The sequence below is a fragment of the Dipodomys spectabilis genome, unplaced genomic scaffold (genome assembly GCF_019054845.1).
Source record: "Dipodomys spectabilis isolate Male_0828 unplaced genomic scaffold, ASM1905484v1 ptg000138l, whole genome shotgun sequence".
Taxonomy (NCBI): domain Eukaryota; kingdom Metazoa; phylum Chordata; class Mammalia; order Rodentia; family Heteromyidae; genus Dipodomys; species Dipodomys spectabilis.
The window spans coordinates 13,434,618-13,462,239 of record NW_024870815.1 but is presented as its reverse complement, the minus strand read 5'-3'; the positions used below and the strand labels follow the sequence as shown (position 1 = coordinate 13,462,239).

General features: G+C 34.3%; 1 long non-coding RNA gene across 1 annotated transcript; it reads left to right on the top strand.

Moving 5' to 3' along the window:
* Positions 1–5,396: 5,396 nt before the first annotated feature.
* Positions 5,397–26,446, top strand: LOC122116927. The gene is made up of 3 exons (XR_006149042.1): positions 5,397–5,470; positions 23,710–23,713; positions 26,432–26,446. It is a non-coding gene; the product is annotated as an uncharacterized LOC122116927 (long non-coding RNA).
* Positions 26,447–27,622: the final 1,176 nt, after the last annotated feature.

Here is a 27,622-nt window from a genome sequence, read left to right as displayed (position 1 = left end):
AGATATAAGTTGAAATATCAAAGCTCATTGATCGTTTTTTTTTCATGAGTTTAAGCATCATCGTACATATGAAAGATTATTAAATTTCTCCCTCTTTCTCTTTCCTTTTCTCCAGGTATGTTTTGCATAATATGTGTCTGTAAAATATCATAATAATTTTATTTTTATGTAAATGTATACAGTGAGGAAAAGAATAAAAATAAGTTATTCAAAAAAGAAAAATAAGCTAATTAAAATATATTACAAATGGAAGCAAATAAGGAATAATAATAAATGAAGCAAAGGAATTATTTTCCATGTTATAACATCAGACTACATTCAGAGAAACAATTTAATTTTTTCATTCTTTGAAATATACTGTTTGTGTAAGCTTATTCCTTTTACATTGCATGCCAAGAAACACTACAAGCCCCACTATGGGTTAATAATAAGGTAATACAAAGTGTGATTAATATAGTTACCCCACTACTACTTTCCTTACCAGTAATTCAGCTTATTGGTAAGGAAATAGTGAGGAAGTAAGAAGAAACATGCTAGAATTATTTTCATTCAGACATTGCAGAATTAACAACTGATAGTAGTTAATTGGAAATTGGCTAAAAGAATCCTCTACTTTAAAGGCTATTGACAAAATTTCTCATTGTTAACAAAAAGTGTTACTATTTTCTGTCCTGGCTTGTGACAAAACTTAAATACATTACCAGGAATAATTGGAATAAAACTGTGTTTTCCTATCTAATGGTTGATGATATTGCCACAGCTCTGGATTTTGGACTCAACTCAAGGCCTTACCCGCTCATTCAAACAGAAAATTAGCAACAACCAACTGTTTCTAAACTAACTTCCATTTGCTAATGATTAATACTTTCTTTATAACTTTGGTTGCTTTTGTTTACATTTTACTTGATTGGAATTTACAATACTAATGTCACTGAATTTTGAAATTCTGCATCTATCAAATAAAATTCTAAAACACAAATAATGAAGTAGGCATTGTTATTTCTAATATGCTAGCATTACAATAACATTTTGGCACTTAACTCAATGTAAATGCAATACACATATGTATGTGTATATGCACGTGAATATACACATGTGCATATGTATATGGTGTATCCATATAACCACACATGTTTAAATATTCACCCACACACTTTTAAAAGTACATATGCATTATATGTAGCCAAGACTTTATTTTTAATTATCATAAGGGAGTTCATCGGGATTATTTTCATAAATTCCCACAATATATCCTGATCAATATTACACCCTCTACCACTTTCTCTTCTTAAAATAACTTCAACAGGGTTCACAGTTCTGTTTCTGTACATGCGTAGGAAGTACTTTAGCCACATTAATTTTCTTTAGCCTCCACATTGGTCCTCCATTCCCACCACTTTCCAGTCATTAATTTTCCTTGGTGAATAATGTACAAAGAAGCTTCTCTATGATGATACTATGTCTTTTGATATTAAAAGAGAATGTAATCTGACAAGTGCTTCAAAGCTTTCAGGATAAGAGTATTTTACAATATTGCATCTAACAAGTAGTACCTAATTAGCACATAAATGTAATTTATTATTATTATTATTATTATTAGGCTGGTCCTGGGGCTTGAACTCAATGCCTGGGCACAGTCCTTGAGCTTTTATGGCTCAAGACTAGCAATCTACCACTTGAGCGATAGCTCTACTTCTGGTTCTTGGGAGGTTAATTTAATTAGAAGTAAGAGTCATGGATTTTCCTGTATGGGTTAATTTTGAGCCACAATCTTAGATCTCAGCTTGCTGAGTAGCTAGGATTCCAAGCATGAGCACTAGTGCTAGACTTATTTTGGTGGAAAATTTAGCTCAAATGCATAATTTTTCTAGCAACATGTCCCTCCCCCCCACCCAAAAAAAAGGTATACAACTCATTTGGAAATTTTAGAAGCTTTGAGAAACCAGCTGTGCTTCTTCCTGTCTCGCCACCAACCTTTTCCTGTACCAAAACATGTTTCTCAATATGAGTGGACATAATGTCTGAATAACATAACTACAGATTGTGACCAACATTACTGACTTTATGTTAAAATCTTAGTCAAGTAAAGATTTTCTCTATCTAGTTCAAGAGTTTCCAAAAATCTCACTAATAAAGACAACATTAACTTAAGAATTTAGTATTTGAGAAACTGGAATCAGAAACATCCTGTTAGGAGCAGAGTACTCTACAAGCTGATTGGAAAAATCTGAATGAATCTATGATACCTAAATCAAAATCTGAAAGGATATATACAGGACAAACATGGAGCTTGGAGACCATGACTCATGCCTGCAATCTCATCTGAGATTACATTTTAAGATCAGCCTGGGCAGATAGTTACTGAGACTTCCACCTCCTAGCTTGGTGCAGTGGCACATGCCTGCCATCTCAAGAGAAGCTAAGAATAGAGGAACCTCAATTGCTAGAAATAAAGTCCGGGAGTGTGGTCTCCATGGAAAAGAAAGTGGATATACTGGAGTGTCCCTGTGATTTTAGCCAGAGCCAAAATCACCTAAAAGAAAATGAATTGTGGGTGAGGACCAGACATCTGGTAGAAGACAGATCCTATCTTAAAAACAGGCAGTGTAAAACAGAGCTGGAGTTGTGGTTCAATAGTAGCCTCAGTCCAAAATTCCCAGAACTACCTTGGAACTGCAGAAATAGTGCTGGAGGAAGAAGTGGTGGAGGAGGAAGGGGAGAGGAGGGAAGGGGGAAAAGAGGTAAGAAAGGAACAGGGAGGAGGAAAAGAGAGGGGAAGAGGCAGAATAAAAAAAATGAAGGAAGATTTTTTTTAAATTAAACCATTTACTTGATCTTTCTACAAAATTGATTGGTCCAAGTTCCAGTCCTACATATAAAGGGGAAGGAATGAATGTGTCTTGATATTAGAAGCCATTTTACTTATGCTTCAGAAGTATCCTGGTGTAATTAGGTAGGAGACATTACTGCTATTTTATTTGACTGGTTATTAGCTGTCTTAAATTTGAAGCAGCAGACACCTAGGGTGATAGACCACTTTCTTTTTATCTGGTCTTCAACTAATAACTGTGCAGATTAAGCCAGCCATTGCTGAACCTAAGAACACAAACATCACTAGTAATACTTTTAGAAATCAAAACAAAACTAACAGCAGTAGCAAAACATATACCAGTAAATATGGTAAGTTAAGCAAATATTGAAAGAACAATTACTCTACCTTAGTTTGAAAGATACAGTCTAATAACTGCCCCTCCTTCCCCAAAACACTCCACAACTCCAACCTTTAACAAATGCTACAAATATTTAATTAAAATTTTCCATCATAAAATAAGAAGTTTCCACATAAGAACAAAAACAGAACAGTTCATCTGTAGTTGACACAGAGGTTTCGACTCCTTCAAGTGCCCACAAGTACTGAACGCAGTGTCTACAGAGGTAGTAACTGATCAGGACTCCTCACTGATTTCACTGCTTTGGATCAGCATGTATTCTTTTTGTTTGTTTGTTTGTTTGGTCAGTCATGGGGCCTGAACTTTGGGCTTGTGCACTGTCCTTGCACTCTTCAGCTCAAGGTGAGCGTTCTACTACTTGAACCACAGCTCCACTTCTGGTTTTCTATTGGTTTATTGGAGATAAGAGTCTCAGGAGGGAGGGGCTGGGAGGGTGGCTCAGTAATAAAGTGCTTGCCTTGCATGCTTGAGGCCCTGGGTTCAATTGCTCAGCACCACAGAAGCAGAAAAAGCCAGAAGTGGCGCTGTAGCTCAAGCGGTAGAGTGTTAGTCTTGAGCTGAAGAGCTGAGGGACAGTGCCCAGGCCCAGAGTTCAGGCCCCATGACCGATGAAAAAAAAGAAAAGTCTCGTGGACTTTCCTGCCTGGGCTAGCTTTGAACCGCGATCCTCAGATCTCCGCCTCCTGAGTGGCTAGGATTACAGGTGTGAGCCACCTTTGCCCAGGTTAAAATAGTTTTACCTGGTACTATGGATAAATGTGACAACAATATTAACATCAAAATAAATGTGTTTTCCTAAAGTTATAATAATTATAACTAAGAATAAGTCATTATTAAGGTTCAACTAAACCAATTAAAGGGTGGGTTATGATTAAGTTTGAATCAAATGCTAAAATGGGGACCCAAAGGGGCAGCACTGTGCCAGATTGAAATGCTAATGAAGCTGTTTTGCAAAATTCATTTAAACTATAAACACATTCAAGAATTAAACTCAAGGTTAAACCTGAACTGATGTCACTAAATATCGGTTTCAGATATTATATCCTAGGAGGAGGGTGTGAGGAGATAACAGTGGCTTACGCCAAACCCAAAGAAAGATAGGCCGCATAGTTTCCCTTATTAGTGATAACTTGAATGTGCCTATTAATCTACAAGTAAACCCAATGGATAGTAAAAGACAAATAATTACACTTGTACATGATTAATTAAACAGCAATCTAAACATTTACACAGTGAGAGCTAAGGAGGATATTCCTAGGAGAGGATCATAATGACTCAATAGCTGTATGCATATGACCATACAAAAAGATGCTTATTGAAATGAACTCCAAGAAATGCAGTAAAAGATTTATATATATATATATATATTAATTGTAAAGATATTGTACAGAGGGATTACAATTACATGAATTAGGTCATGAGTACATTTCCTCTTGAGCATTGTCCCCCTCATCCTTCTATTCCCCCCCCCCAAGTTGTAGAGTTAGTGGGGGGGGGGGTTGTTTGTTTGTTTTTGTTGGTCATGGGCCTGAACTCTGGGCCTGCTGTCCCTCAACTCTTCAGCTCAAAGCTAGCATTCTACCACTTGAGCCACAGTGCCACTTGTGGCTTTTTCTGCTTATGTGGTGCTGAGGAATCAAACCCAGCCTCATGTATACAAGGCAAGCACTCTACCACTGAGCCACCTTCCCAGCCCCCTAGAGTTCGCTTTTTACATCTTGTACATCTTGTACATAGTGTCTTGTATCCTTGTTTCATCATTTTGTTATTTTTCTTCCCCTCCCCAAATTAGAAAAATGTATATACAAGATGCAGGGCACCAGAATCAAATACAATGAAAACAGGGGTTATACCAATTAGGAGGAACATACGAAAGAAACAGAAGAAATCACATAGTAAGTACATTATAAGTACATTAAAAACAACAGCATCAAAGACAAACCCTCATGTATCTCTATCTTGGGGTTCATTTCACTTAGTACCATCTTATCTGGTCATATGTGTATAGTTTTTGGCCTTTTCTTGTAGTAAAAGATTTTAGATTATGCTGTTTATTGTTCTTTTTCTCTTTTCTTTTTTTCTTTCCTTTTTTTCTTTGATTTATTCCTCTCTGTTTCTATTTTTTATTTCTGTACCCTTTGTCTTGTATGTAAGTTTATCCAATTTGGTGAACCAATTCATCAGTGAAACTCACTAGACACTATAATGGAAATTAACTATATAAGTTTTGGGGGAGGGAAGTTGGGAGAGGAAAATCTGGGAGAGAATGAGGGAGGGGATAACACTGCTCAAAAAGAAATGTACTCATTACCCGACTCATGTAATTGTAACCCCTCTGTACATCACCTTTACAATAAAAGTTAAAACAAAAACAAAAACAAAAATGTGGATGAAAAGCCAAAATTTAAAAAAAATCACATTCTTGTTCAACTCAGAAGATCTATGGTCCTATTAATAGCACTTGTTCAAACCCAATGAAATGGAGAACTAAACTGTATTCACTGTACGCAGGGAATAGCATAACCAATCTATATGGGTTTTGCAGCAGATATTCAAGAGGGATGATATCCAAAGTCTGATTTTCACATCTGAAGTTCACCATTCTAAGAAAATGTTAAATTGAGATGGATATATATGTTCAATTGTTAATTCAGTTGAATATCATACGAATAATACTATTCTAGCTCCTCCTTTCATTTGATCACAAATCATACTTTTTCTCATTTAGTAGAGCTTTCACTTGTGTCTCCAATAAGAAAACAAGAATAAAAAGCATTTTAGACCTCCCACTCCTACTTGGGGAAGCCAGTCCTTAAGTCTAATCACAGGGGTTGTTCTGAAGAGTAAATAAAGAACTGGTAACTGAGAAACATCTCTGCCTTTACCATCCTCAGACTAAATAAAGCAGAATGCAGGCTCATTAAAGCAGAAACTGTCAAAACCACCTGAGAAAGGCTTTGCCATTAGTTTTCATGGTCATTATGTCTATCCACTAGGAATATATAAACGATCTCACACAAGCTGAGCTCTGAATATCCTGTGCATCTGGAGGCCTAATGCCTCTCCTTGATGCTGCTTTATGAGCTTACATGACCAAACACTATAAACACTTAATGTTCTTTCTTCGGGTTTATCATTCAGAGTCAGATGACCTTTTCCAAAGACAAACCTAAGAGAGTTCTGGCGGCTACTTGCACTCCTTACCATAAAAAAAGGAGAGAAATTCCTTTGCCGTCAATTAAAATGAATTTCAGCTAATGGCAGAAAATAATAGTGACATAATTACTCTTAGACCCCACTAGAGATTATGTCTTGCTGGAACATCATGTGGAAATTATTGGGTACTATTTACCACAAACACTATAGGGAAAATACAGGGAGATAGACAAATTTCATAATTTTCAGAATATTCCACTTTTTGTGTCTCAAATATTAAAAAAAGAAATTTCAAATAGCATATGTCAAGACCTTTTAAAAATTGAATGTGCAGGTTATACACACACATACACGCATATATATATAGACATACTACTAGAGAGTCTAGCCATTCTAACTGTATAATATGTACAGTTGATTAATATTCAGAATATCCACATTGTGAATTAAATGATAAACCCTTTCAATCTGAAAACTTTTTAACTCTCTATCCATCAAACAACCCCTTATTACTCTCCCACTTCAGCTTCTTGCAGCTGGCATACTTCCTTAAGTCTGAATGTGTTGGCTAGTCTGGATATTTCAGTTCAGTTAAATTACACAGTTGTGTTTGTGTGGCTGGCTTTATTCTACAATTTATAATGTCCATGAGATGACCTGTATTTTAGTATGTGTCAGAATTCCCCTTCTTCGTAAGGCTCAATAATATTTTGTTGTATGTGTATATCACATTAAAATTATACATTCATCACTCAAATGATGACAATAGCAATTGTCAACTGGGATTTTCTAAAAAAAAAAAAAAAAAAGCAGTCCTTGTGTTCATATACTGAGAACCATCCCTATTTTTAAGTACCTGTTATAATGCATAAGCCATAATATCCACTCATTGATAAGAAAATGATTCAATATAACCTCTGTCTCATTGAGTATCCTATTTCTTAATTATTATTTTTCTTCTAGCTGCTAGACACATTGAACTAAATATTCTCGTGGACGCCATCATCCTCAGCATCCTTCTCTTTGCTCTGCTTCCCTGTGTCTACTACCATTCAGTGTGATTATCATCCTTCACACAAACTACCTTTTCTCTCTGCCTATTGTGCATACTGTCAATAGTCCACCGTTTACTTGGTTCTTCCTGAAGTTGCATTGCAAGGAGAACATTTCCCTCTTAGTATTTTTCCTCATTACTATGAAAGCAAAGTCCCTGTAATATCAGTTAGCAGTGACCTCCCCCGTGTCTTGCCTGTTGGTTCTATCCTCTTCATGTATAGTGGCAACCACACCATCCCCTCAGCATGTCACACTATTCTTTCACTCAGCTACATGCCTTGAAAGTCTGTTCCTGTGCCTGGAATGGCTGTCTTTTTCTCCTCTTCTCTCCCCAAACCCATCCCTTCCCAGACCTAGCTTAGTCCAAATTACCTCAGCTGTTCTCTCACTCCCACAGTCCTGAAACAAATGAGTGAGAGGCAAAGCTAGAAATGTGGCAGTGATTTACTGGACTATTAATACTTAACTCTGGGTTTCAGTGAAATTTAAGACTGGAAAGCCCTTGCTAGGTCACCTAAGCCGTTTCTCTTCTTCATCAAAGACTGCACCTTAACAGCTAACTAAAATAAATGTATAAAGAAATTATACAACTTTAAAGGAACACGTACATTTTGTAAACTACGCTCTGGAACCCTTAATGATGTATAATGAACCTGCTTGTTAAATTATTGTTTAAATTCCATAAATTTCCTCTCCTGAGATTTAAACTGATTTCTTCCTTTGAATTCATGGAGAAGAAGGAGATGAGCACCATATATTTTTGCTTCAGGGAGTTAAATAACTTCGAAGTTCTTGCCTTCGAGTTGAATAATTCCAGATCTTTTCACCTTTTCTTGTAGGTCTTCCTTTACAACCAATCCATTATCTTTGTGGCTGTCCTCTGAACTCTCTTCAAGTTTTCACATTCCTCTAAAGACTGAGAGTCTCTGATGAGCTGCAGAATTTCAGGAAGGATTTGACAAGTTGTCCTTGCACTAGGAACATTACCTCACTGCTCTTACATTCTCAATTCTTTATTTTGTCCCAGAACCTCAAATATACCTTTGAAACAGAATGTTTACACTGCCCATCTTCCTGTCCTTGGCTACATTTTGGCAGCCTAATGTGGTTGTTTTTGTTTTCAATTTCTCCTCAATAGAGTCAATTTATCACCTCTCCACTTTTTTCTTCGGAACACTTCACCTGTTCGAATATCATTTTATCAACTGTTCTAGTACCATTTTACCTGATGAAGATGTCATTATTTTTTTTTTTGGTTTATAGTATTTAATGCTAAACTTAAAAGTAAGCTTAAAAGTTAAGTAATGTTAAACTTAAAATCTATCTTCTAGTCATTTGTAAATGGATGAGAATTCTTAACAAATATAATTCATTGAGTAATAACAATAATAATTTTACCAGATATTCAACTTAGAATTATTTCTTAATGTTAATAGGAATCGCCATAATAAAAAAGCAGGCAATTATTTTGATTAGTTTATTGAATAATTCTTTCTAGTATCTTATTTGCATCTAGTAACTATCTTCTTACCTTTCTAAAGATAATAATTATAGGTATTTTGAAACTTTCTTCTAACTCTTGAAATTTCTTGCTTTTCTTCTTGTATTGTAGCTTCTGTGCAATATGCATATAGTTTATATGCTTGTCTGTTATTAAATTTTGTCATTTCTATTATTTTGAATATTTATACAAAGAGGATTTTAATTCAAGATGTCAGTTTATGAGTACAGTGCATCTTGATCAATGTCACCCCTCCCAAGCCCTCCCACCCCTCATATTACCTGGCTTAAAATACACAATTATGTATCATTTACACTAGCTCATTAGTTTTTTTCATTATTCTGTTAATTTTTCATTTTCAACACCATGTTACAAAAAAGAAAGCTGAGACCTAAGTAATGTGATCACTGTCTTCCATAAAGTTCCAGGAACATATTATTCCTGCTTGGTTTAAGCATGAGTCTTGATTCACACCTGAAACTACATTTCTACATAATCATTCTTCAGACTGCTAGAAAAAACAATGTCTATTTAGAGGCATAGTAACATAGTTTTCAGGGGGAAAAAAATAAAACATGCTTCTTTTTACTCTTTAAATAAATAAAAAAAAAAAAAACTCCAGCTGGGAAGAAAAAGGGATTTGAATCTCTGGTTGCAGGAAAAACAAAACTAAGTGGAGATAAATGGCAGAAGGACAAACAGGCTGAACCTTTCTGTCTGCAAAAAGGAATTACTCAGCTGCTAGAGGAAAGCTCAGTTCCAGACCTTATTAGCAGAAGGAAGCAGAGTGATGCCTTACATTGATAAGATAAGCAGAAGCTTACAAGGATAAGCTGATAACCAGGACAGCTTTAAATTCCCTGAAGCTTCTGTGTGTGTGTGTGTGTGTGTGTGTGTGTGTGTGTGTGTGTGTGTGTGTGTGGCCAAGCATTGCATTAAGGTTGCATTAAAAAGCAGTGCATAAATTTAGCAAATTAATATGCTAGGTAATTCAGTTTTCTTCAATTATATTTCTATTAAAGCTAACACATAAATGGTAGTGATTATTATTTGGCTCAATTTTTTAAAGTATTATTTTATATAAAAATTTGCTAGGGTAGAACCATAATACAATCTATGCAATACTAATTGGATACCCTTGGAGTTCCTCTCAATGAACTCCTACTGGCCCACCTTGAATTTCCCCTCTTACACAGCAGAAAATGCAAGCTTAGACATCAGGACAAATTAATTAAGCCTTACATTCCATTCAGTTCAGAAAATATTCTGAATACCAATTAAATTAAAGACAGTATATTTAAGTTTGGACTCATTCCAGGGCACAAATTATTAAGCATTTTTAAATTTTATCATTTCAGTATTCCATGGCAGGAAGCACAAATGGAATGGATCATTGTTTTATTGTTTTTCTTTGATCCATACAGATTAAGTTCAGAAGATTGTAGGTATAATAACGACTCTAAATATAGTGTAAGTCTGCGATGTATATACATTCGCTATTAATAAATGCCACAGACAAAGTTTTTCAACCACTATAGCAACTTCAGGCCTTTGCAGATCTTCGAATGACACTCATGGAACAGTTTCCCTTTACAATCACCATTTCATTCTCTCACTTCAGAATTTAAATATTATCAATTTCTCAGAACCTCACTGACCAAGTCCGGGATATTATACTGATACTTGAATATAGTGTGTAAAACTGAAATTCTATTTTTAACTTATTTGTAGCTACTATGTGTTATCAAATTTATGAATATTTGATTCATGGGGTAAATAATTAAATGAGCATGATTCTTCCCATATTTTCTTCTAAAGCTGGGCCTTAACCAACCACCTTTATTCTAGATTTATTTATTAGAGGTACCAACTTGCATCCTAAAAGTAAGATAGATGTTTTACTGTAATTGTGCTTATTAAGTACAAAAGGAAGAAAATGGGCTGGGAATGTGGCTTAGTGCTACAGTGTTTGCTAGCATGCATAAATCCTAGGATTCTATTCCTCAGTACCACATAAACAGAAAAAGCCAGAAGCATCACTGTGGCTCAAGTGGTAGAGTGCTAGCCTTGAGCAAAACAAGTTCAGCGACAGTGTGTAGTCCCTGAGTTCAAGCCCCAGGACTGGCAAAAAAAAAAAAAAAAAAGAAAAAAAGAAAAAAATGAAAATCTAAAGCTGTCTTTTTATTCCCAACAAATTAACAAATGTGTGTCTTTTCATGATTGGACCCATTTAATTCACCTCATATTTTTAATTTTTAGTTATAAAAGTTATAATTTTAGGGAGCTGGGAAGATGACTCAGTGGTAGAATGCTTGCCTTGCATGTATGAGACCCTGGGTTAATTTCCTCAGCACCACATAAGCTGGAAGGGGTGCTGTGGCTAAAGTGGTAGAGCACTAGCTTGAGCTGAAGAGCTGAGGGACAGCGCCCAGGCCCAGAGTTCAGGCCCCATGACCGACCCAAAAAAAAACAGTTATGATTTTAAATCTATTTTATAATTTTATGAATAAATATAAGGAAGGAAAAGTGTGAGCCTTATACCTTTGTGTTCATATTGGTAATGTTTTATGTTTTTACACTGTTAGAAGGAATTTTCATGTTTCCTATAGCCAGGGTTCAAAAGAAAAAATATAAATGGTGTCTATTTTACCTCATTTATAATTAAGGGAATAAAAGTTAAACAATAATGGAACACTAGTTGTTTCCTACAAAATTAAACACACATGTGCACAGACACACACACACACACACACACACACACACACACACACACAAACCACCTCATCTGAATGCAAGAAGAAGGCGTGGTTCATTTCTTTAAACTTAAGCAATATAGTGTCTGGGGCATCTATGAACCAGGTACATGTGATATATTAACTGAAAATATTGGCCACTAATCTTTGATTAGATTACTGAGGATTTTATTTTCTTTATTGGACTTTAAGTTCTATGCAAACATTCCCTAATGCACTCATTTTTATTCCATAATTAGTAATTTACAGACGTGAAGAGTCATTCATTCACTAGGTAATAGTTAACAAGAAATGTTTTATTAAATCTTTACATCACTGGTGATGGTGAAGAATGAAGGAAAGGTTACATTGATCCAGACGCATTATACTTATCAACTAACATATTGAATTGAAACCTTTCTGTAAAATCACTTAAGGATAGCAATTTTTTTTTAAAAAGGTGGTTTTATTTTACTTCTAATTAAGAAAAGATGTTAAAGATAGCAAAGGACTACCACATTTCCTAATTTGTAAAGATGGCTTTGCTTTTTTTTTTTTTTTATTGTGAAAATACCATACAGAGGGGTTACAATTACATGGGCAAGATAATGAGTGCATTTCTTATCAAGCCTTTGCTTTCTTTCATGTAAATTTTCTTATTCACTTGTAGTGTTTGTCCTTAGCTATCGTCTTCCAAATCATACTTTCACTTACTTTTTGTTTTATTTTTATTATTTCATTTTATTGTAAAGGTGATGCACAGAGGGGATACAGTTACATAAGTCAAATAATGACTACATTTCTTATTATTCACTTTATAAATGTAAATTTGACTTTGTCATTTCTAGGCTAAATCCTGTCACTGCCCAAAATGTGTATGAAGCAATCAGAGAGAAACTTTAATTCTGTGTTTCTCTAACTCAGCTCATTTGTTTACATGTAATAATACATTGTACTTTCATATACGTATAATTATTAAAAGAAAAGAAAATGTGTCTCCAAATCAAAAAGAAAAAAAATTGCTAACTTTAACTCCCTTATGACTTAAAGGCAATTAGCATATTACTTTAATATTAGAGAAGAATGCATCAGTAAATGTCTAAAAATTATTCTTTCCTTTTTATTCACATTTTGATTTTATTTATGTTAAATTGTCAATATCACATTTTAACTGTACAGAGTGGTTTCATTGTGATGTTTCATTACATGCATATAATATATTTTGATTCCTTCCATTCTTTTCATCTTTTTTCAAACTTTCTTGCCTACTACAGTCCACATATGAGAGAAATAAAGTGATATTTGTTTTTCTGAGTCTATTCTACTTTCTTAGCATGTTGATCTCCAATTCCATTCTTTTTATTTAAATAACATAGCTTTATTCTTCCTTATGGCTGAATCATAGTGCATACTGTGTGTATCCATTTATCTGTGGAGGGGCCCCTAGACTAATCCCATCAATTGTCTGTGGCAAAGAGTAATGACAATATCTTTAAGCTATGATGACTTATGTTTCTTTAGGTACAGCAAATTTTAAATAAATACTGTAATGTATAGTTGCAGATAGTCTTGGCTTCAATATTGGTAGAATGTTTTATTTTTGAAAACTCAGCTAATTCATCTCTTAGTGAATGAAGTTCTTAACCCAATATAACTAAAGATACTTTTGTTGTCTCTGCTCTTTGGTGGTTGGGGGTTCCTACAGAAAAGCTCTGTTGTAAAGATGGATGTGGTCAAAGGTAACAATTACATAGCTATTAGTAATTCCATTGTGGAAATGAATTTTAACTTAGATTTACTTACAAATATTTACTCATTTTACTATCTTTGTATTTATTCTTTGTGGAAGTGGTAATGTGCTCAAAAATAAAAATGTTTCAATGAGAGTTTTCAAATATTCCCACATAGTTTTATTTAAAGTAAAAATTATCGCACACATACACACATTGCAAGGAATATAGATTAGACAAAATACAGAAGACTTATTAGCTGTTGATAGATATTACTTGACATTTTAGCTTTAATGTTAGAAAAATAAAAGTAGTCTGCAATGTTTCCAGAACTGCCATTCTTTTCCTTACAGAGCACTGAAGTGTCCTGTGAAGCCTGAGGCAGATTTGTCTAGAATTGTGTTTACTGTATTCTTTTCCAACTGCAGTAAAGAATCTTATCACTTATCAGTGCATAAAGTCTAACAGATTACAGACTCAAATTTCCCCTTCCAGCAATGTTGGGTTTCACTATTGTTTGCCTCTACAAAGGTTTTCATGAATTCTACAGCTTGGATTTCGGTCTTGTTTTCCTTAGCATAACCCTGTAGGCAACCAATCAGCACTTTGCAGCTGCTAGAAATTGCTCAAAAAATTGTTACTACAAAAGCTGCACTTTAAAATTCTTTGTCTTCCTTTGGCACTTTTTCTTTCCCTCTCCTTAAAAAAAATTTGATTAGATTGAAAGGAAGAAGCAATTAAGCATTGATTTAGTAATGTGACTGTAAACGAGATTGAATTTGGTGAAAGTGAACAGGTTCACAATCCACATTTAGGTCCAATTTTAAAACACTATAAATATATCAGAGGGAACTGTCAGCAAGATACAAATTTAACTATGTAAACATCTTTTAGAATATCAGAGCTTATAGATGGCCCCTTTCAGACAATTTAAGAAACATGTTACAGAGGTATCAGCAGCAGAACTGACGATTTTCCCAGAGACTGGGAAAATAGTTGTCATTTTTTTAAAAACAGAAAATCCAAAAAGTCCAACTTAATATGATATTCAAATTAAATAATCTGTTTGCATCACTTTAGTACTTTGTATTGATTATAGTATTATTTCTAACCCACTCACAAATTGCAAGTTCCTTTGAGTTCTTTGGATTTTATCTCCTCATTATTTCTGTAATCTATCACCTGTACCCTGGTTCCCTCTACTACCTGCAAATGAAAACCTTACAGTCCTTCAAAGCATTGAAGTAATCTTTTCACATCAAAATCACCTCCAGGATGGTGGAAGAGTCTGCCCTAGAAATCCCAAATTTGATCCTATCTTGTGTCTCTTTAAATCCCTTAATGATACTGTTGTCTTGGAAACAATAAAATGCAAGCTTCTAGGATGACATAACACAGATTTCCTGATCTGGTTCTGCCAATGTTTCTAAACCCCTTCTGAAGCTCTCTCCCACACCAAAAACAAATATGTAATCCTCCAGTTGTATTTACCATGTTCTTTTCTCATTCAACCCTTTTGCTATTGCATTCACTTACTCTAAAGTAGTCTTTCCTTATAGTTTCTTATTGGAATATTAGACTTTGGTCCCTCTAAAAATTCTCAATGCAATTGCAATTGCATATGAGAAGGCTTTGTTAAAGTTCTTTAAAGAGGTCAGGGATATTTAATCTCCTTTCTCATGACAGCTACTAACTCCCTGGCCTTTTTCTGTAACTATTAGTTAACAAAAACAGACACAAAAGAGATATTGCACTAGATTCTGAGTTTTAGAGTTACATTGACAAATGACATTTAAAATATTTTGTAGATAGATATATAGTGAATGGGATTTCCCATCAGGAACAAAAATTGGGAAAACTTTGAAGGTACCTACTCTATAGCAGTGCACGATGTTCTAGGCATCTTTATTCACATAGCCATTCATCAAAAAAGGATTAATTGAACACTTCTCACAATAACTGTTAAAACTCTAAAAACATGGAGTTTCTTTGAAATGGAAAATGATGTCTTATGTCTGTGGTCCTCAGTGTACTTTTCTCAATCCTTGAAAGGATTCACAATCCTATATTTGAGATGCTCTCCATTATCCTAGAGGAATTACCATCACACACACACACACACAGACACTCACATCCGCATGCACACACACAACATACATGTAGTCCTACACATGCATACAAGACTTTCTGGATCAAAACAATAAAATGCTTTTCACTGATAAATTTAAAAAACAATGAAAAAATCAGATCTTACTAATAAATGCAATCAAATCAAGACTCATAAATGGAACACTAAAACCGCAATGGCCATATAAGACTGGATTAGATAAAGTCCAATGTATCAATCTTCTTCTAAGGTGTTATGTTCTTGGACCACACAGAATAAAGAGGCATGAAAGCAAATGTGAATATTGGAAAGCTCTGAAGGCCTCATAAAACAAGAAAGCAAATAGTAAAAACAACAACAACAAGGAAAAATCTGTGTCCATGTCTTAGAGTTCATTTCCCTTAGCATCATCTTATGTTGTCATGTACATCACTATTGAACTATTCTACTCATCTGCTATGATTATCCTAGACATATACTAATGATTGAAATAAGAGAATCTATGGGACCTAAGTTTCTATGTCATATGACAAGTTATGTTTCATTTCATAACAAACATCCAAACTCTTTTCTAGATTAACTGTACAATACCTTCACCTCATCAGCAGTTTCTTAGGTTTTTAATTTTTAGACAAATCCCAAACAATATAATATAATAACAATATAATTCTTCATACCACAAACTTGAAACAACAATTAAAATATTTAGTTTAAACCAAGGGAAGTAAATAAGGACATTAGTTGGATAGACCTAAGAAAAGACAGTGTCCTATAGTATAAAATCAGAGTTTTGGAATTAAGCATACCTTGCTTCTTTATATTTTTCTAAAGCAACATTGTGAAATGTTATGTTAGCCCTCCCACCCTCCCATATAAGTATATCAAAGTCCTAATTTGTAGTATCATTACATGATTAGGAATGAAACTTCAAATAGGGTGACAAGTTAAAATAAAGTCATTTTAGGACCCAACATTACAGTCATTCTTTAAAAAAAAACAACAACAAAGGATGTACAGAAAGACAAATATTTCAGAAACAGCAAATCTTTCTAGTACCTCCTGATACAGATCTAATGATTGTGTCCCCAAAATAATTATGAGGAAACCTAATTATCATTTAATACTATTTGAAAGTGGCATTTGGGAGGTTTTTACGTCCTGAAGAGAGAGCACGCTCTATCTTCTTAGAAGAGGACCTTAAAGCTAGGTACCAATGGGTCAAGGCTATATAATTCTAGCTACTCATGAGGGACTGATATTCAGATGATCCTACTTTGAAACCAAAAATCATAGAAGATTCCAACCTCAATTAGGTACAAAAAAAGGCTGGACTGGATGCACAACTCAAGTGATATACTAGTTAAGTTCAAGTTCAGTAATTGGAAGGGGGAAAAAGGTAGTGATACATACCCTAGAAGTAAGGCCTCTCTACACTAAATGAGCTGGAATCCTGTTTTCACACTTCCAGCACTCAGAGCTTTGTTTTTTAACAACTAACTAGTCCATGGTACTTTGTTACAGCAGTATGAATCGAAACACCATGATTTTGAAGTTCTAGCCACCAAAACTGTGAGAAAATTCTGTTATTTCATGATTTGTGGTAGTTTATCCGAAAGAACTATAGTAAACAAATATTCTTGTAGAATATATATATATATATATATATATATATATACATATATGGAGAGAGAGAGAGAGTGACAATACACACACACACACACACACACACACACACTTTCTATAAGCACATGTTAATCTTTCTGGGTTAGCACTTTCCATACCTATAAAATGAAATAGTAACATTTATCCCTCTGTGTTGCCAGGAAGAAGTAAACGAAGCATGTATATGAAGTTACCTGACACTCAATAAAAATCATGATTTATTGCCCTGACTGTCCTCATGTACATTTATTGCTGTTTTGGAAATGTTTGTAGTAAGATAAAAATGGACTTCTTGATTTTCTTGGGGTTGTATGTTTAGAAAATACAAAGCATTCATAGAAAATCAAACAACAAACAAATCTCATATCAAGGATCAAGGACCATGGCAAAAATCTTTGTCATATATATGTGTGTTTGTGTGTGTGTGTGTATACATATATATATACCTTGAAATATTATTGGAAATTCTGGTAGTCTGTTTAATAATCCATGTCAGTGATTTGACTGAAGGAAGCTCACTCTACCCTACTCCAGTGAGAGAGAAGAAAGCAGTTGTGAATACCTGGACTGTGGCTGGTGGGGTGTCATACCATAGAAAAGAAACCAATCTAGAAGTCAACAATACATACAAGTAGCAAGATAAGCATTTGAATTTGCTCCTGGTTTTACCTGTTCTTTGCATTCTTAGAAATTCAGCTTTCCTTTGGGGGAAGGCATTGGCAATAACCTCTCTAAAGATAATAAAATCTTCAGGATATCCATTCTGCTTTTAATTCTGAGTGTTTGGGGTAGACATTCCAGACTTTCAGAATTGCCAAATTGTGGAAATCACAATCTCAAAGAGACATTAAAATGCAGAATGAAATCAGTACTTGATCTTTCCTGCCTCATCTCATGAGTTCTTTCTTTTATTTTTTGGTTGAAAGTCCAACGTAATGCTATTTTATAGTAAACTCTTACTTCATGGAGGACTTGCAGATGCTATTAAGAGTCAAAGGTTAAAAAGAAGTCATAAATCATTAGACACATAACCCTACATTTTTGAGCTTGAGCAAATATACAAATGTTTAGATGGTGCTCCAGGTTTGAATAAAAATGTAGCCTATACCTCTAGGTTCATAGATTGGAAAAAGTATTTTTACCTCTATAATTTCCTCACCCTTACCAAGTGTATTATATATGTATATATATTATATGTAATATGAATTATATCTATACATACATTATATAATCCCAATATTTTATATTTTAAAATTTGATAGACTATTAAGAACAAAAGTCAATATAAGTGCATTTCCACCAAACTATATGAAAATAAATATTTCAATCATTCCTTGTGTTTTATAAATGGAATTACATTGACTTATTATTTGGAGAGCATATCTATAATGATATATACAATTAGAGTCTTAAAATGTGTAAAAACTACATGCCTAAAAATAGTTTCAAAATGCAAAAATCGTGAAAAGATATGACTACTTCATTGAAGAAAAGACCTGTTTGCAATTTTGTGTGTATTAACTTCCAAGTTAACTATGCAAGAACCCCCACCTACTCTTTGCTCTTGTCTTCTGGCACAAGTCACCCATGAGCTATGAAGGCAGGTTTTTTCCCTGATATCATATTTTATGCTCATCTCCCCTCTTCATGACACCATGAATTGGATTTTTCTAGGACAACTCACATTGTTCTCACTATACAGGGTATTTTAGGCCAATAGTATATAACTAAATAGCTGAATGAAATCCAAGCAGTCTTATAGAAATCCTTATTTCTGAAACATTTTGTTATGCGGTTTGATTCATATTTTAAGATGCATTTTGTACATACTATAAAAAAACCCAAATCAGTTTTTTCACACTGAATATAGAAGAGAATCTTTGTCTTCAAATACCAAGACAAGTATTTAACAAATTAAATCTTACTTCTGAACCTCAGAGTATTTAAATCTTTCTAACAAGACTGAAATCTGAGTCATATACTAAATTTACTTTTTTAGAAATTAAAAACCCAACTGGTAAATGTGTAACCTAAAAAAAAGTTACATTGACTTTGAATGTGAAAACTTGGTTTACAAATTCTGCTGCATTGTCTTAAGTTTGAAAAATCAATTTGAAGGGATTCAACGAAAGAATGATGTCAACAAGCAAAAAGAAGACACTAGCATTACAATAAAAATTTCTTAATGGTGGGTGAAACACAGTTCTAAAGGCTTCTATGACATGACTTTTATATGTTTACTGGACTTCATTTCACAGCAGAAACCATTCAAAATCTGACTTTTTATCAGTACCATAAAGGCAAAGGTGTAGGAGATGGCCACAGTTACGGCTTCATAAAAAAGTTTCTGTCATAATATTCCCTACTTTGATTAATAATAGCATTGCTTATAAGTTGATTCAGCAAGATAACTGTTTTCATAAAGATAGTAAAATTTATTTACTCTTTATTCTTGCGTCCTCAGGCTCAAAAATCTACAGTTGCTTGGCAACAAGAAGTTTTTCTTTCAAAGAAATGGTCTGCAATTCGATTCAAAGGATGATATTTCTGTTCCACTGGGGTGAATATGAGTATATGCATCTTGATTTAAATAAAACAAAAGCCAAATGAGTAAAATGCTTGAAATCTGTTGGATGTCAATATTTCTAGTCAAACTTTTAAGTAAAGTGAGACAATGGTATGAACCATCAAAACATCATGGCAAGAAACAGAAAATAGGAGTACTGTTCTAATTTTGCTTACATCAAAAATTATGCTTTCAGGGCCTGGGAAGTTGGCTCAGTGGTAGAGCACTTGCCTTGTTGCATCATGAGGCCCTGGGTTCGATTCCTCAGCACCACATAAGCAGAAAAAGCCAGAAGTGGTGCTGTGACTCAAGTGGTAGGGTGCTAGCCGTGAGCTGAAGAGCTGAGGGACAGCGCCCAGAGTTTAGGCCCCATGACCACCCCCCCCACACACACACACACATATCTCCTTTCATCATGATCTGCCAAGCTGGAAGTTGGTAAGCACTGTTTTTATGTTCAGGTTTAATTTTCATAACTTAATGTTCTATTGTAGATGACAGTTTTTTCAGAGCAATAGTTCTCTACTCATTGCAATACAATTTTACAGATGCACGTGTTAATTACAGGGTCACTAGTTGTGGGTAGTTTTAGGATTATATTTCAGTGTGGAACAGCAAAGCTTCATTATCTGAGTATATTTGTTTGTAACATCTCAACTTGTAAACTCATCTTGACCAGAAAGAATTAAGTTCAATAGAATGTATGCTAAATACAAACAGACTTTTAGTTTGAATGTTGGCTTTGTTACCTCCAACCTACCTGAATTGCATAAATTATTCTATCATTGAATGTCAGTCTCACATTTCTAAAATGGATATCATAATCTATATTGCTGAAATGGCTTACTTAATAAAGTACGTATCTCAGAGTAATAGGTATTTATCAGGATCCAATAATTAAGAGCTGTCAGTTTCACAGAAAAGAACTTACGCAAATCTCTCAGTATATTAGCAGGAGCATTATGTGGATTTACTCCATGTCAATATGTTACTCAATCCATGGGGTTTTGTGAACTTCCCCATTCAGTGCCTTTGTGTCACACAAGACAAGTGATCCATTGAGTTGTTTGTGTAAGCACATTTTCCTTAAGTTGGATATAGCTTTCCATACATTTTTATGCATTTTTCTATGCATTGTTTTCATATATATTTTATAATTCATTTTATAATTCATTTTGTAATTTATACCTGGAAATCTCAATTATGTATAAAATTGTTTTTAATTTAACTTCAAATCCCAGAACTACATAAAAGCATACAGAAACAGTTTTCTTCTCTATAATAAGATAGCTTATTTAGTGAAACTTGTATAATGATATTTTTGTGAAATGATATAATTGTGAAATGTAGTACCACATCCAGATGAGAGAACATTCAAGAACATGGCCTCCTTCACACGAGCCTCCAGGATACTAGTTGTGTGTACTGGTGAGCTCAGATTCATAAGAGGGCAGGAAATTGCCCTCCTCATTCAGAGCCGACCTAAGCACTTTTCAGAGCCCCTGGAACCTAATGTGTTCAATAAATATTTGTTGAATAAGTTAATTAATGGTACTATATATTGAATGTGTTTCATAAAGGTCAGCCCAGGTGTACCTGTCATTTACAGAAATAGAAGAAAAACAGTCAGGGTTTGTAGGCCCATGTTAGACATACTCCTGAGAAGAGAGTTTGCTTCAAATTCAGCTCAGGGAAGAAATGAATGTTGCTGACAACACCTGAGACCTCATCAGAGTACAGAAACAAAACTCTCTCCCTTTAGGGATCGCTTGTTATCTACCTCTCTGCCCCACTGTATCTGTGAATTCCTCTTTGCACATTTTGACTCTTTGACTCTTCTCATTGCCAGCTCTCTCCTTTCTTCTTTTACACTTTTTGAATTTTCATCTCCTCTCCTTTCTTTGGCTCATTTCTGAATTCACTCTCCTCCTCACAGAATCTGGAGACCCACACATGCCATCCACCCACTCTCTTTTATTTTCCTTGCCATCTATCTGATTTTCTAATCGGATGTTAGTATACATCATATGATGTAAGTAGCATGTTATTTTTTTAGTACATCTTTAGCATATGTGTTTTCTGAGCATTCAAAAAACTCTTCCTTGACTTTTTTCCTCTCTTATTTAAAATAAAAACTTAAAAAACTCTTCAGGAAAATTTATAGTTAAGAAAAAGAGATGAATTAACTGCCAAACTGTGATTGCTGAAATTAAAACAGCCAACCGAGCCAAGTATACTCAGCTTGGAAGGAGTACTATACAAATTTTTCTTGTTACCACTACCAAAACAATTGCAATTTTCTTTGCTCCTCTCCCCTCTCCTTCTTTTCCTTCTTCTTCTCCTTTACATCTGAATACTAAGATTTCTAAAATTTGAGAGTTGAGATCTGGTTTTACTTTCACGTATGTGCAGTGACCTATGAGTTGGTAGAAGTGAGGGAATTCTCTTGTGAGCCACTGATTTCTGATAGAATAAAGTTATTAATGCAAACTGATGTTTGCTTCTTCTACAAAGCACACCATAAATGAAATTATGCATATTTAATTGTTAAAAATATATAGCACATGCTTTTATACATATATTCTAGAGTGTATGTCTATGTCCATGTATGGGTTATTTTCCATAAATACATAAATAAAGGCAAAAACAGCCTTTCATAGAACTATGAAAAAATTCCTCTGTAATTGAACATGAGGTACATGTTCTCTTCTCCTGTTTTTCAATGATGGCTGAGCAGCACTCAGACACCTTGTTTCCTCTCTTCTTTATTGTTCAGTGCTCGGTGTGTCAACTTCTATGAAGATTAATTATGTCAGCCTATCAGTGTCAGAATGGATTTGGAAGTGTGAGATGTGATGAGTGATAAGAGGACAAACATGGGAAATAAAAACAATTTCCTGACACAACAATGAAAAATTACCCACCAAACAATCCGGAGGTTTCTCCTGAATTCTAAAAATATGGCACATTCCAAACAGAGTATTAGGCACAAAATAAATTCATGTTTTAATATTGAAAGATTGATATGACTCCGAAGTATTAGATTATGTAAAGAATAAAAACATATAGTTTCATGTGATACTGTGGTTCCAACAAGATATTATACTTTAGTCATGACAGGATAAACATTTTAGTGATCGTGCTAAAATGTATTCAAGCATAAAGATGTAGCTACATTTTCATATAAGCATCATTGCAAGTTGCTCTTGGATCATTATGAGTCAACACTAACAATGATTAAGTTAAACAAAAAGAAATCACCCTTGAATATTACCTGGGCTTTGTGGGGGCATTGCACAGTTCAGCACATTTATTGAACTGTAAACTCTCTGTTTCAAAAGGGCTTCTCAAATCAGAGGGGAGAAGAGAGCTTCAGACTTAGGAGTTGAATAAAATTGAGAGAATCTATTTAGATAATCCTAGAGATTAGAATGTAGAAGTGAATACCAGGCTCATAGGTGTTCAGGTTCATTTAATATGTCAACAAAAATTTAAATCTCATGATTTCATCTTATGCCTCCATTCTTTAATGAGATATATTTTACATAAATAAAATTTAAATTCATATCTTTATGCTTTGTTTATCTTATAAACTAAGATAAATACCATGTAACTGATTATAAAACATCTTTCTTCTAAAAGTTCTCTCAACTTGTTTATACCTTCTACATGAGCAAAACTGAATTTCAGGGTGGTTACCTAGACTGGAATTTCATAGGAAGCCTATGACAGATTTAGTTTTATTTATTTTCTTACTTTCAGAAAGCTAGAACTGAAAACAAGCTATCATCCAGTTACTAGGAATAAAATAAAATGAACAAAATATGAAGGCTAGTTCTCATCTCTCACATGAACTGTTTAAAATAGTATGCGAAATAAATATCAGTAAAAGCAACAGTGAAAACAAACAAATAACAGCCAAATTAAAACAGAAAAAGAGGTATCCCACATATGAAGAAAAAGAAAAAGGCCAGTTAAGCTGTTTCTATTCAGTAAATGACACTTGAACTTACATTTGATTCCTAAGTTAGTGAAGAAATATTTGAAGAAGATGTATTAGTCATTCATGGATTCATTTATCCCATTAACCAGTATCTATAATAGGTTATATATGTGTCAAGCATTGAGATAGGATCTGACGATTCAGGGGTGAGGCCTCAGACAGCGCCTTGTGAAGGCCCATCAGCAGGGCCAAGTGTTGATAGTAGGAATCCCCCAAATATCCACTTGCTTAGAAAAAGAACGTGGAAACACTAGAACACAGGGCACAGTTTGGTGATGAGGAAGTCCTCCATGAGAAAGAAACATATGTGATCTAAATGATGAGTCAAATTGAACAGGACAAAAGGAGTAAAAATGTTTTACAAGCAAAAGGAAAAGAGGATGAACACCTGAGATAGCTAATATTTAGCTTTAAGAAAGGCAGCTTGGCTGTCACTGTTATTTTAGGTCTTCTATCAAAAATGAGGATACTATAAAAACCAAGGAAGTTGGAAATTAATTCAATAAATATTTTATATCTAGTACTATACTTTTTAAAATATTGAAAACACTATTTCCCAAATTGAAAATGTGTAGCTAATATTTTGAGCATTCAAATACGTTTTAAAAAACTGTGCAACTATACTGAGAATTATTATCATTCAATTTTAATGCTATATAAACTATAACATAGATAATTTCTTATCACAAAACAGACTCTGAAACACAGACTCATTATTTTTTTTTTTTTTTTTTTTTTTTTTTTAATTTAATTTTATTTTATTTGTGAACATACTGTACAGAGGAGTTACAGTTACATGGGCAGGATAATGTGTACATTTCTTACCAAGCATTGCAGCCTCCTCCTTTGTTTATCCTTCACATCCCTTCCCAGCCTCCCCCCTCCCCCCCTAATCCCAATCCTTCTCCTTCCTCCCTCCCCCCAGCCCCCCCCCCCCCCCACCAACATTGTAAAATTCGTTTTGGACATGACAACTTGTACTTCTCATTGTTGCAACAGGTCCACCTGTATCCTTAAACAACTGGTTTTTCCCCATCTCCTCCACAAGTTATACTGACATCAAATATAGTGAAAGCAAGGGTTATACTATGGGGTAGGGACATACAAAGCAACAAAGAGATAATCTTATAAATGTGTTAGAAACACATGCATGAAAGAAAAAAACATTAAAATACACATCTAAGGGTTCATTTTCCTGACATCACATTATCTGACCTTTTCCGCTTGACTCATACATATACTAGATATTACAAATAAGGGAAACCATGGGACCTACGTTTCTTTGGGCCTGGCTTACTTCACTTAATATAATTTTTTCCAAGTTTTTCCATTTCCTAACAAATGGGGCAATGTCATTCTTTCTGATGGAGGCATAGAATTCCATTGTGTATATATACCACATTTTCTTGATCCATTCATCTACTGAGGGGCATCTGGGTTGGTTCCATATCTTAGCTATGGTAAATAATGCTGCAATAAACATAGTTGTGCTGGTAGCTTTAGTGTGGTCTTGTTTGTAAACATTAGGGTAAATGCCCAAAAGTGGGATTGCTGGGTCATAGGGGAGCTCTATGTGGAGTCTTTTGAGGAACCTCCATACTGCTTTCCAAAGTGGTTGAACAAGTTTACATTCCCACCAACAATGAATTAAGGTTCCTTTCTGTCCACATCCCCTCCAGCATCTGTTGTTGTTAGAGTTCTTGATTTTTGCCGTTCTCACTGGAGTGAGGTGATATCTCAATGTTGTTTTGATTTGCATTTCTTTTATGGCTAGGGATGTTGAACATTTCTTCATGTGTCTATTGGCCATCCTTCTTTCTTCTTCAGAGAAGTTTCTCTTTAAGCACAGACTCATTATTATATAATAATGGGACAAAAAATTATAATATGAGGTTGTATAGTATATACACATACATATATATGGATGTATGAATATATGTGCAAACATGCATATATGTATGAATATAGAAATTAAACACATGAATAATCCCCAATTTTTAAAATACATATGATTCTATACTTTGTATGCACATAAAATGATGAGGGAAAAATCAAATAGACCATATAAAACACTTGTAGTAAGTTTTTTACATTAAACAAATTCTTTACTAAGCTTTGTAGGTTTCTTAAGAGAATCAAAGTGTGATTGATTCATTTTGTTTGTTCTAGTAATATACATTGACTGCCAATGCTAAACTATGCTAATGGTACGCTGTACTGGGTGCTAAACTCTTTTTTAAAATTTAATTTTATTGTAAAGGTGATGAAAAGAGGGCTTACAGTTACATAAACAAGGTAATGAATACATTTCTTTTTGATCAGTGTTGCCCTTCTCCATTTTCTCCACTTCCCCTCCAGACTCCACCCTCCTCCCCCAGTTGTAAAGTTCATTTCCAACATATTGTCTAGTGAGTAGTACTGTTGTATTGATTCACCCTTTATCCCACCGGTTTTTTTTGTTGTTGTTGTTGTTTTGTTTTTTGTGATTCTCATTCCCTTCCCCAAACCAGATATACTAGTATACAAGACAAAAGGTACTGAAATAAAAAACAATGACATAGGGAATAAAACAATGGAGGGAATAAAAAGGAAAGAAGGAATGAAGGAACAAAGGAAGGAAGGAACGAATGAAAGAAAGAAAGGAAGAAAAAAGAAAGAAAGGAAAAAAGAAGGAAAGAAAGAAGAAAGGAAGGAAGGAAACTGCAACACTATTTACCATAGCTAAGATATGGAATTAACCCTGGAGCCCCTCAGTAGATGAAAAGATCAAGAAAATGTGTTATATACATATATATGAAAGAATTATATTAAGCAACATAAGCCAGACTCAAAGAAACATAAGCTGCATGTTTTCCCTCATTTGCCTAGGATCTTCTTAGTAGAGGATCACAATAGCTCAATGTGATGTAACCATATAAAATTAAGCTTAGTGAAGTGCTAAGATTTCAAGACAAACTATGAAGACAATCCTAGGGTCATTTACTCTGTCTACTAGTACACCCACATCTATGCAAATTCCTATTGCAACACAAGGGAAATTCTATTCCTTATTCTGCTCTATAAGTTATATAATTGATTTCCCAATACATGCATGGTACATATCAAAATCAAACCCACTCAATCAGATGTTACCTAGAAAATAAACTACTGTAGACAAATATATTTTTAATAATATTTTATTGAGATTAAGTGATTACATAAATTTTGCGACTTTCACAGTATTGTGAGATAGTGATACTCAGTTAAAGTCACAAACACATTTTAACCTTTACAAGGCAAACTGTCATTATCATGGTCTATAATGTTTGTGAATAGTTATATTATCAATTGATAATATAATATTTGATAATATAACTATTTCTTGATAATATAACTATTTGATAATATAACTATTTCTTCCACATCGGGTGATATGTACATTTCTTTCCTTTTGCTTAGTGTAAGCTGTTCCCTCTTTCCCTTTCATTCCTTCCCATCACTGCCCTTAAGTTCCTTATTTTATTTTCATCATGTCCAGTACAGCTAATGGACCCCTCTGTTGTATATTTTCCCATTTCCTCTGATTCTGTTCCTTCCTCCTAGCTTCCCTCAGATGTGCGCGTGCAATCACACACACACAGACACACACACAACATAGAGTCATTTAGAAATGATATGACAAATTGAGTGGAGGTCCTTTCTGTCTTGAGTCCTGTTTACTTTGTTGTTGTATCTCCTTGCATTGTGGATTTAACATCCATATATCAGGGAGACCATGTGCCATTTGTCTCTCTGCTCTTTGCTTACCTCATTCAAAATGATTAGTTCTAGTTCCATCCATTTCCCTGTGAATGCCATTATTTTGTCTTTTCTAATGGCTGCATTTCCATTCTATATAGA